This window comes from Pangasianodon hypophthalmus, chromosome 1 (genome assembly GCF_027358585.1).
Source record: "Pangasianodon hypophthalmus isolate fPanHyp1 chromosome 1, fPanHyp1.pri, whole genome shotgun sequence".
In the NCBI taxonomy this organism is placed as follows: domain Eukaryota; kingdom Metazoa; phylum Chordata; class Actinopteri; order Siluriformes; family Pangasiidae; genus Pangasianodon; species Pangasianodon hypophthalmus.
In genome coordinates this window covers 19,304,318-19,315,002 of record NC_069710.1, presented here as the reverse complement: position 1 = coordinate 19,315,002, position 10,685 = coordinate 19,304,318, and the positions used below count along the sequence as shown (strand labels likewise).

General features: G+C 41.2%; 1 protein-coding gene across 6 annotated transcripts in view; it reads left to right on the top strand.

Moving 5' to 3' along the window:
• Positions 1–1,908: 1,908 nt before the first annotated feature.
• Positions 1,909–10,685, top strand: part of sema6e (sema domain, transmembrane domain (TM), and cytoplasmic domain, (semaphorin) 6E) — a 123,331-nt gene continuing 114,554 nt past the window's right edge. For 3 of the 6 annotated variants that reach the window (XM_034303584.2, XM_034303580.2, XM_034303571.2), the window contains exon 1: positions 1,911–2,137. The gene's annotated coding sequence lies outside the window, so the exon portion shown is untranslated. Of the gene's footprint in view, positions 2,138–8,603; positions 8,685–10,685 lie in introns of all 6 variants that reach the window. The other 3 variants (XM_034303574.2, XM_034303576.2, XM_053232216.1) reach the window with 3 other exon arrangements.

Below are 10,685 nucleotides of genomic sequence, written 5' to 3'. Positions count from 1 at the left end.
GACAGTGTATGAATGTGGTTATTGTTATCATGTGGCTGTGTGTGTGTGAATAACAACTACAACTCATATTCATTGTGTTTATGGAGCGTTTACATAAACGCTGTGTTTATGGGGCATTTACTTTTCACTCAAGTATTACTATGATCATTCTCCGCTGTGCTGTGTAGGTAAATGAATAGTTTTAATTTAGACATACATGTTTTTAATTCAACACCATTTTGAAGCAGATAAAGCAGACGCCCCTCATAAATGTTAAAGATTTTCGAGGAACACAATATAGCTGTCACTGGAAGTTACTAGTTACTGGGAGTTATGTTAGAAGAAATCATCTGAAATTGAGGCTGTTAGTGACTGAAGTGCCAAAATTCTGAACTGAACTGATTCTGAGTATCACAAGCAAAGCCTGCTGTGGAATCATTTGGAGCACTTTCTCTTCTCCACAAAAACTGGGCTCACAGGAAAAAGCGAAGCTGCCAAAGAAAATTACTCGGATAAATCTATCGGGAAATAATTCTAAAACCCCACTGTGGGTTTATCGACCATGAAAAACACGAAGCAAAAACAACACTTGGGTACACAATTCCTATACAACATACTGTTTATGAAGACATTAAACATAACAGTTCAGTATTGGACACATTCCTTTCTGAATAGCCGATGAGTTTTTGAGAAAAGACGTTTCTCAAAATGCTCTGTGATGTCTCAATATTTGCTCTTCTGATTGAATTCACCAGCACCATATTAGATTTTTTTTTTTTTTTTTTACTGTATGTAACTTTGTTCCACAACTTTGTAGAAAAGAGGAAAAATAAGCCCTAAATATGTATATGGTATAGTACTGCCTTTCCCTGCACTACCTTGTGTCCTTCTATTTTCCTATGACCTACAGAGAAAATTGCAGTAGCCTTATCCTGGGTATTCAATCACAACTTAGTGAGCTTGTGATTAGGCTGCGGCACATGATAATATTTAAATGTACTTCTTCAGCGGCTGATTTTATAAGCCTGTGACAGGAAAAAAGTGTAATCTTTTGTCTAGAGCTTTTGTTGCCTTATTGCCTTTAGATAGAATTTTTAGTTAGTTGATTATAAAGGTCACAGTTTAAGAAGCATGACTAACAGCAGGCTTTTTGAATGTAAAATGGTTTAGAGATTTAGAACTCAATGGCTCTTCCCCATCATGGACTGAATTAGAGCCGACATGAGGGCTGTCCATTGGAAAAGCATTTATCTCTGGAAAGCTGGTTCATTAAAAACTACTTAGACATTTTATGAAAGCCACTGCAATTTATTTTTTCATCTTCGGTAACCGCTTGATCAGGGTCACAGTGAATCCAGAGTATATCCTAGGGTGAGAGGATAGCCATGCTTTTTGGGAGGTAGGAGGAAACTGAAGAACCCAGAGGAAACCCATGCAAATACTGGGAGAACATGCAAAACTCTGGGACGCTGGAGCTGTGAGGTGGCAACGCAGTGCCATAGTGCTGCCCGCCACTGCAATTCACTCAGAGACATTTTGTCTAACCAAGATGTGGTCAAAATAGTTTCACTGTTTGTACAGGTAGCTATACATGCTGTGTCTGGAGATTATCATTTACCTCAGCTAGTCTTACATTAGCCTACTTCACCCTTCCCTTAACATACGACTGTAAAACTACAAATTGTACTAAACAGTATGTCAAAATATTAAGTTTGTGTCCTGCTTCAACGTATCCACATCTTTTTTAAACCCACGTTGTGTGTATAAACACGTTCATACCCTCTGTGTGTGTTTTTTTTCTTTCTTACCGTCCGAATCGGCTTCAGAAACGCTGAGGAGAAACTTTGAAAGAGAATTAGATGAAAGACTTTCTCAGCTTTCCATTGGACAGACGCCGTGTGAGTCAATAGCCGTGGGCGTGGTTTTAGTAGAACACGCCCACGGCATCGAGTCGCTCGAGCGCAGTCTGGCTTCGCGTTGTAGGCGTGTGTGTACACTAACGCTGTCTGTTTGAAGTAAAGAAAAGAAAAATCCGTAAAGCGCGTGGGAAAACTCTAACACTTCACATCTTTGTGCTTTTTAATGACGTGTTTTTGCGGTCAGCCTTGTTCTCTGCACGGAGTCAACCTTCAGCTTGCACACAGCGGGAAAAAACAAGGTAAATGGCCTGTTTTTATTCTACTGTCGGAAGTTTTTTATTGTTTTTCATTAGTAACTCGGGGAATGGGAATTCAGCTGTGTGTGTGTCGGGTGTGTTTCTGAGCAGATCGTGTTTTTTCAGTGGGAATGAAGCGATTTCATTGAGCTCGGCTGTTTTGCAGTGCTGCGCGACACAAAGCCTGTCTTGCACTCAGCACTGCGATTTAAAGTCCTGCACAGAGCTGCACCAGTCTGGCTCCTAGGAGCACAGCAGGCTGCTTAGGTGTGTGTTATATTGTTCGAGCGTGGCATTGTTTTCCTTTTCCATAACCCCTCATTTTACCCGGATTTAATGGTGTCGCTTGCGCTCCCTGATTTTTTTGCACGCGCCTATTGTTTGCAGCTCATCATGGTGCAGTGTTTGCGCGGAGAAATCTCGGCGCTCGTGCTGATGAGAAACAGGCGTCTGTGTTTTTAGAGGAGAGTGTTTGCTTTTTTTTTTTTGCAGAGGAAACGGAGGTGATGAAGTTGCAGCGGTGACACTATGGACACTATGCCAGCTGGCACTGCTGTGTGGATGAAGGAGATCAGAGCGCATTCTGAGCGCAGTTTGATCATGCTGTCCAGGCATGGAAAAGCCTTAGGTTCTTCTAATCAAATGACGTGTGTGTGTGTGTGTGTGTGTGCTCGAAATAGTTTTACTAATGAACAGATTGTCTGAGGTAAGTTTGAAGACGCTGTTAAACGGGTAGCAGCGTGTGGCGCGCGCTGTCACGCATCCCGTCACGCATCCTGTCACGCATACTCGTCGCTGATGGAAGAGCAGACATGGAGCCAAATAACGCTCACTGTTCCCTCTCTTCTCTGTGTGCACTGTCATTTTTGACGTTGGGTTTATTTAATGCACCCCCACCACCACCAACACACACACACACTCTCTCTCTCTCACACACACACACACACACGCCATCATCATCATCATTCAGTCCACTGTGGTACATTAACCGAAAAGGAAGCTTGAACCCGTGTTCAGGTGTTACCTGATGCACTGTCGTTGCTTGTTGTTGTTTGTAGTTGATGTGTATCAGTTGTGGACTCTCAAACCCGCACAAAAGCGCTATAGAGAGAAATATTTCTTTTTGCACAGCAATAGTCTGGAAAGCAAGTCATTTCTTAAGGTCACAGAAAGAGCCGTCTCCTCATTCTCTAAGTGAATAAGCTGATAAATTGATTGCTGCGCTCTAAGCTATTTTTTGCACGTTTTTCCCCTCTTTTTCATGTCAGAGAACAGTTTTTAACAGAGTGTGCTTCAGCCATAATTGCTATATAAGTGCTCTTAAAAAGATCCTGCCATTTTTTTTTCTCCTGATGCAGAGAATAAGCTGAGTGGACTTTGTAATGGTAAAATCATGGCATTTTATCTTTGAAATGATTTCTCTACTTTTGCATGCCTCATACAGTGAAAGAGGCTGAATAAGACACTCAGCAGATTCAGATGGAGGTTTAAAGTCTGAAGTTCTGTTTCTTCCTTTCATAATGTTGTTTTCTTTTTTTTGATATTTATAGAATATCATATTTAGATTATTTTAATGATTGCAAGTCCTAATTCACATTTTCCACTACATTAACAGAGGTAATGTAACAGACAGTATGGGAGTGCTTTATCATGAGATAAGCAGCTGAGAAAATGAATTGGCTTGTTAATTTACTAAATGAAAGGGCTGATTTATGTTACTGCGAAGAAATATGAATATAAAACTCTGTAGAAATATAAATCAGCCGGGACATATTCGTTTTGACAGACACCTACACAAACACCAACACTCAATGCCTATAGAAGTATAAATCAGCTAGTGATGTCATCGCAGAGTCATGAGAAAAGCAAACGGTCACATAGTCACAGAGCTCATCGCTTCTTGTTTTCTTTAATTTGTATTTATATTAAAATATATTTAGCAGGCAGTCTTATCAAGAGCAACTAACAGAAGTCCTCATGCTAGTAAAATAGGTCAGGATCCAAGAAACCCATTAAGTTGATACGATGTTAGAGAGGAGTTAGTGCAGCAATGAAAACAGTACAAGTCAATGTTTTTTTTTCTGTTTTTTTTTTATTTTTTTTTTCGTTTTATTAACGCTCATTTAAGTGTTTAAATAGGACACAGTGACTTAGTGACCTAAGTCGTTCAGAAAGCCAGAGGATGTTTGTTCCACCACCTTGGTACCAGGACAGAGAACAGCCATGAGGCATGTCTTCCTTGTATCTTGAGAGATGGTGGGTCACACCAGCTAGAGGCTGGAAGGTATCGTGGTGCAGAGTGGAGTGTGATAAGTGCTTTCATGTAGGTGGGGGTCCGTGTGTAGCTTTGTAGGCAAGCATCCGTGTTTTACATTTTGATGTGGAAAGATACAGGAAGTCAGTGGAGGGAATGTAGCAGTAGGGTGATGTCAAGCCTTAGAGAACTTGGAAACGTTGAAAACAAGTCGTGCAGCTGCGTTCTGGATCAGTTGCAGGAGTCTGATGGTACACCAGGGAAGACCTGCTATTTAATCATGTCCACTTCCTGACATCTATAAGATATTCCCATTATCGCACAGCGTAAGCATGAACATTAGTGGTAGAAAGCTGCTCAGACTTTTGTTAACGCCTGTGAGCTGTTTTCCCATCCTTTTAGTCACACAAAATGTGCAAGGTACTCAACTTATTTAGGAATAGAGCAAACTGTAATATAGAGCTGCACGGTATCGACGAAAAGATACATGATAACTTGTTAAATAATGCGTTATGCGGTAAGATAATGCTATGTGTATTTATATTTAAAAACTGAAAATGACAAAACCAACATATACATTAAATGTTCTTTTGAGGAAAGGAAGGCATTCTCTGCTATCTGAGTCACCCTAAAACTTTGACTTTTGTGTCTTTTTGAAGTATTAAAGTCATTCCGTTATTGCAAGCCCTTGCGATATGCACAACACAATATTTCAATATATTGTTCAGCCCTACTGTGATATTACTACAGTGCTTGGAGATGCCAGACTGATTTTTTATTTTTATTTTTTTTTTTTCACTCAGGCATTTACATTTACGGCAGATGCATGTGGCAGACGCCCTTATCCAGGGTGATGTAAGTTTATGTCATTTATACAACTGAGCAGTTGAGGGCCTTGCTCAAGGGCCCAGCAGTAGAAGCTCGGTTGTGCTGGGATTTGAACTCACGACCTTCTGATCAGCTCTTCAGTTAGAAAACAGTGGCAAAATTGAACATTATGTCTTTTATGTCTCCATTTCCTGCATTATTAATGCACTCCAGTAAAAAAAAGTTAAGGTTCTTTATGGTCAGGTTTTACGAAGGGTGAGCGATCCCGTTCTCTTAAACTGTAAACTTGCTTCCATCTTTCCCAAGCTCCACATCACCAGGCCCTTTGCTAGTGTGGGTAATGATGCATATAGCCCAGGGTGTAATTTTACTTCCAATTTCCGCTGCTGTAGTTTTGCTCTAAATGATGTTACGCTGGCGGTGTGTTGCGGATGACTGTGCCTTCCTAATGGCTCTTTGGGTAATGACTGCTGAAATAGGCTTGGTGCTATGAGCACTGATCTAAGCCACCTACCATTCAGTATCTTTTTGCTCCATTCTTTTCTCCTTTTCCTTCCTTTCCATCAGGCTGCAGATTGACACATTTTATGTTTGAACCTTGTTTGCGCCATTATAACACTTTTTTTTTTATAACAGACAGTTAAAATGCATTCTGAAAAGGGCACATGCCACACTTCTTAATATTTGTAGCACTTTGTGCTGTTTCCCTCATATTTCCCGCTGATTGTCATAGAGACTGTGCGGCCAATAGCTGGCAGATACAGCTGGGGTGAGAAATTAAAAGGCAGCAGGAGCTGTTTTTTTTTTTTTTTTTTTTTTTTTTTTTTTTAAACTTCTTTTTAAGAGGCAAGAGTGCAGCATTTTCCTGCATGGCTGCCCATGTCCAGTACTGGGCCTTGTCCCCCTGAGGAGTGAATTATTACCTGTCAGACGTAGAGCCTCCACATCATCCATAACCTGAGTGTGACACCGGGGCAGCAGAGCCAGCGCAAACGGCACGACCAGCTAGTCTTGGCCTTCGAGCATGGCTTCCTCTCTCTGGGTGGGGAAAACACATTACACTGCTGCCATTGTAAGCTACCACTGTAAGCTGCATAGGAAATGCTTAGGAAGCTACTGCTGTGTTTGGGGATATATTCATACATACATACATTCACCCAAAACGATTCGAACTTGTGTCCGATTTTTGTTTGTTTTTTGTTTAATGTGGAAGTTAAAATTGTAGAAGTTATTTTATTTAAGGATTAAACATCTAAAAGAACAGCCTAGTTATTTACAGGTAATCATCTAAAACTGTTGAGTTAATTGGTAAAATATGAATTCCTTACATTCAGGAGGTAATGCGTATGTAACACAAGTTTCAGTTTTACGCAGTATGTCTCAGCCTGTTCTTGTCTGGCTGAGGAGTCAGGGAAAACAACATGATAATTACTACTAAAGGAGAAAAGGCATTGAAAGCCAAGTTTTAGGCAAGGTTAAAGAGAGCAAGACTATGTCCTAGACTTCACTTTGGACAAGTTACAGACCTCAGTGCTCATTTCCATGCTGCTCTTGGACAGACTGGCTGGCTTCCAGTGGGTTTTGTAAGCCATTTATCAGAAACTTTAACCCCTTTGTCAAACATATTGTTTGGTGGTTCTGGCAAACCCGTTCTGACCACAGAAGTAGGGGGACAATGAATTGACATCTGCCTCACTGCCTGCTGGATGGAGCTGCACCACCTAATACCCAGTACATAGGAAATGGCAGCAAATGAACAAATATCACAGATGAAGAGACCGAGATGCAGCTCTTGTGAAACACAGTGCTTCAAATCGTCCTGTATTTTCATTTCCTTTACGTGTGGTGTATGTTTAGGTGTGAAGTTGGAAGAGGCAGACCAAAGGGTTGTTGAAATATGTGTGAGAAAACAGCTTCTGTCTGTGCCAAAAGTCTGAACTAAGCAGGAATATAATTGTTATTGTTCTTTTTTTAAACCCTTTTGGTGAAATCCAAAAGTAGTTTGGTGCTACAGTTCTTCGGGTGACGTGTGTGTGTGTGTGTGTGCGTGCGTGCGCGTACTCGCACACAATGATTGGCGTGACAGAGAGAACAAGCTCCTTGCCTAACCGTCATCTTTAAGAATGTTTGGATAACTGAGTTGTGAGAGCTAAATCAAACTGAGTTAGAACCAGCAGGCTGGCTAAGTCACGCAGACACATCTTTGTTTTTTTGCCCCTGGCTCCTCTTCGCACTAGATTACAGAGTGATGACTAACTCCATTTCATTGCACTTGGACATTCAGCTGCATCCTCAGCTCCCTGCTTCCACCACACAAGTAGCCTTTTGTACCTCTTCCATTGGTATGCCAACATTACGGGCCAAATCCGCTAGCTATGGGTGAGAACGAGCTTCACCCTCTACTAACTCCTACTGAGGCCCTTTTTAATTACTTCCATCTCTGAATATGAAACAGAACCCGCAGGAGTACGATTCTGCATCCTTATTTGTTGTGGAGCCTGCATACATGTTATTGATTCATCTACTCCAAAGAGGTTTAGAGGGGCTCAGATTTATGCTCTAAATGATCTCTTAAACACTTTATAATGGAACAGCTCTTCCCACCCCCACATTGATTAGCCGATTGCATTGCAGCTATTGTGAAGCTTTAACTTTTTAATCTCAGAGCTAGACTGCAGCTAATGTTATCTCCACATGCTTTTTTGCCCCAAGATAAAACACAGTAAAACATGTTTTTATTATTATTATTATTATTATTATTAGTTATAATCAATTATTTTAAAGTTCTTGATACGGCACTCAAGTCATTGTATTGGGAAGTGAAGAGAAAGGTCCGGCATTATAATGTGAAAGCTCAGTTTTCAGTATTTCGGTATGTCAAATATTTTCTTTTAGCACTCTGTGCAAACAAAAGAACTCGGGTTTTTTTTTTTTTAAATCAGGTTCGTGCACATGCCCATGTTGCTTTTGGAAAGTTAAAATTTTTCTCAGGAGCTTAAAAAAAAAACAAAAAAACTGCTGCCTCTTAAGCAGAGGAACAGAGCGCAAAGATGAAGAGCTTCTGTGAGAGTTTTTTTTTTTTTTTTTTCCCTCAGGAAAACACATTGACCATTACTGAAACCTTTGTTATGCTTTTTGTTATTTACTTCCCGCATTTTTTAAACGTTGCATTTTATATTTAGAATTCCAGGATTTAATGATGCTTTGGCACAATGCTCAACACGGCATTTTAAATATCTACAGTACTATGTGAGGAACAGTTGACTGCCTTCCTGCATGTTTTTAAAATGAGCCTTTTTATGGTTCTAAAAAGTGAAACGGAGCAGGAAATTAAAAGCCTCAAGATAAGACAAGTTTTTTTTTTTTTTTTTGCACTTAAATCTGCAGCTCCATCCAGCAGAGCTGCATCATCAGAGCCCATTCATTCAGGACGGCAGGGTTTCATCAGCAACACAGAAGGGCTTTGATGTGAGTATCAAGATTTTCATTCCGGTTTTATTTGTGAGTGTGGCCTTTCGTGGAGGCGTGCTAGCTGTTCACCGTGAATCTAGTGTGACCGTACGCACATTATGTAAATCCCTCCAATTTCCCAGGCCTCCCAAAATAGAAGTCTCATTTGACCTTCAGGGAGAGAATCTTGGCGAGAGTCGGTACATGTGTCCTCAGAGGAGCAGCGGGGCAGCAGCAAGGCTGTGATCTCACTGCCCTCAGTCTAACGCTGGATTTTGAGGGGCGGGAGGATCTGGCTGATGCGTGCTAATAGAGATTTGATTTTGGACTTGGTCAGATTTAAGATTAGCAGCCACTCAGCTCTCTTCAAGTTTCTGTGAATGCTGAAGACTATAAGCACAGGGTCTATATTTAGTGCTAGCTGTAAGGGGAAAGGGCCCGTGTGGGGGCTGGTGGAGTCGGTGTCATATCTCAGCTTGGAACAGGGCCAAACACCACTAGGGCCCCTTGGTTCCCCCTCCTCCATGCCCATTTCATTCCTCAAGTGTGTCTCCTGTTAACCATATGATGACTCAGTTCAGTGTGAATGTGTGCGTGTGAGCACATATGCTTGCAGATGTGAGTGGTTGTGCAACTAAATGTTTTTCATGCCTTTTGTCTGTTTCTGTTTAAACCATTTGTTGTACCTAGAACACACACACATGCACACACATAGTATGCACCCCTGGTCTAACTTCATTTGATTTTTCTTTATTGCTTTCTCACATTATCTCTGTCCTGGCAAGCCACTTGTCCCAGGGGAACGATTTCTGCCTCGCACTGACGTACGAAAAGCTTGCCATAGACAGATCTCAACCACACACAATTCCATTACCGCTAACAGTTTGCCTCATATACAGCCCACGGCTTAGTCTTCCTTTCTCTCTCCCTCCCTGATGCTCTACGTCTAAGGTATACCGAAATAGCAAGGGCAGCGGATGTCAGTGTTATGGGGGTACCGCAATCCCTGAAAAAATCAAGTCAGCCTCCCCCTGGAAATATCTTTGGCCTTCATCATCTTCATATATGTCCTGAGACAGAGCGTGCACAAACTCTATCTGCTTGGTGAGTCAGCTAGAATATATATGTGCTTGCTTAGCCTAGTGTGAGCACACAATTATTTTATAAATGGTGGCTAGTAGGGAAAGTTGTGGACGGGAGGAGTAGGATTCGATAAGGCTGTAGCCTGCCAAGTGTCTTCCTGAGATATATTTCTTTGTAAGTCACTGCATGGCTCATCTGGAGTTTGTATTCAAGCTCATCAATTGCTGTTTTGAATGGACAGTATGGCAGGCCCAGAGTTTTTGTACAGAAAAGCACTGAGATCAACAACCATTATGGTGGAATTAGTCTTGAAGTCAACAAAAGCCTCAGCTATGCATATCTTTTACATTTCTTTTGTGCTCAAAGCAACTACCAATTAACTGTCGGCCACCGTATGTGTTTCAATTTGTTCTTTAACAAAATAAGTTAAATGCTCAGTTAACCAAGCTTTTGTGCTCTGTGGGCATCTGTCCTATTTTCAATTCAGACAAACGGTGTGTTTTTCCCCCCTTTTCTAAATTAGCATGATAACACCCTGGAGAGGGAGTAAAAAAGATAATCACATCTTTCTCCCTCTATCTTTTTCTCTGCATTCATAGCAGCAGCTTATTGTAATACTGAACGCTTCATCGGTTAAACTAGCACTCTGATCTCCTCCATAAATCTCACATATCGCAGACTGTCAGCAAATGGGGAAATGAAACACAAAAGGCAAATTGTATGTCTCTTTCTCTGTGGTGCACTTGATATTATGGTTGGTTAACAGGCTTGTTCTTGAGCTATTATTCCATCACATCCTGCTGGTCCTTTATGAGAAGTTCATGACCTTGAGTGTGCAAAGGATGCTGCTTAGAGAGGTGGAAAGGACAATTCTGAATTGGAGCCATTTCCACTGTGGTTTACTTCGCTCACGAAAGTGAAGAAAGTGAAAACTGG